The following is a 1,625-nucleotide window of genomic DNA, read 5'->3' as shown; positions in this document are numbered from 1 at the left end:
AGCGTATGGGGTACACACAGACACATAGACAAGGCCTGACGCTTAGCGGGCGGGGCGCACAGCAGAATACAGACAAGACCAGACGCTCAGCGGACACACAGACACACAGACAAGACCAGACGCTCAGCGGTCGGGGCACGCACAGACACACAGACAAGACCAGACGCTCAGCTGTCGGGGCACACACAGACACACAGACAAGACCAGACGCTCAGCTGTCGGGGCGCACACAGACACACAGACAAGACCAGACGCTCAGCTGACGGGGCGCACACAGACACACAGACAAGACCAGACGCTCAGCCGACGGGGCACACACAGACACACAGACAAGACCAGACGCTCAGCCGACGGGGCGCACACAGACACACAGACAAGACCAGACGCTCAGCCGACGGGGCGCACACAGACACACAGACAAGACCAGACGCTCAGCCGACACACAGACACACAGACAAGACCAGACGCTCAGCCGACGGGGCACACACAGACACACAGACAAGACCAGACGCTCAGCCGACGGGGCGCACACAGACACACAGACAAGACCAGACGCTCAGCCGACACACAGACACACAGACAAGACCAGACGCTCAGCCGACGGGGCACACACAGACACACAGACAAGACCAGACGCTCAGCCGACGGGGCACACACAGACACACAGACAAGACCAGACGCTCAGCCGACGGGGCACACACAGACACACAGACAAGACCAGACGCTCAGCCGACGGGGCGCACACAGACACACAGACAAGACCAGACGCTCAGCCGACGGGGCGCACACAGACACACAGACAAGACCAGACGCTCAGCCGACGGGGCACACACAGACACACAGACAAGACCAGACGCTCAGCCGACGGGGCACACACAGACACACAGACAAGACCAGACGCTCAGCCGACGGGGCGCACACAGACACACAGACAAGACCAGACGCTCAGCCGACGGGGCGCACACAGACACACAGACAAGACCAGACGCTCAGCCGACGGGGCGCACACAGACACACAGACAAGACCAGACGCTCAGCCGACACACAGACACACAGACAAGACCAGACGCTCAGCCGACGGGGCACACACAGACACACAGACAAGACCAGACGCTCAGCCGACGGGGCACACACAGACACACAGACAAGACCAGACGCTCAGCCGACGGGGCGCACACAGACACACAGACCAGACCAGACGCTCAGCCGACGGGGCGCACACAGACACACAGACAAGACCAGACGCTCAGCCGACGGGGCACACACACAGACAGACAGACAAGACCAGACGCTCAGCCGACGGGGCGCACACAGACACACAGACAAGACCAGACGACTCAGCCGACGGGGCACACACACAGACACACAGACAAGACCAGATGCTCAGCCGCCGGGGCACACACACAGACACACAGACAAGACCAGACGCTCAGCCGACGGGGCACACACAGACACACAGACAAGACCAGACGCTCAGCCGACGGGGCACACACTTCAGACACACAGACAAGACCAGACGCTCAGCCGACGGGGCACACACACAGACACACAGACAAGACCAGACGCTCAGCCGACGGGGCACACACTTCAGACACACAGACAAGACCAGACGCTCAGCCGACGGG

Source organism: Emiliania huxleyi, assembly GCF_000372725.1.
Source record: "Emiliania huxleyi CCMP1516 unplaced genomic scaffold EMIHUscaffold_70, whole genome shotgun sequence".
In the NCBI taxonomy this organism is placed as follows: Eukaryota; Haptophyta; order Isochrysidales; family Noelaerhabdaceae; genus Emiliania; species Emiliania huxleyi.
This window is presented reverse-complemented; position numbering follows the sequence as displayed.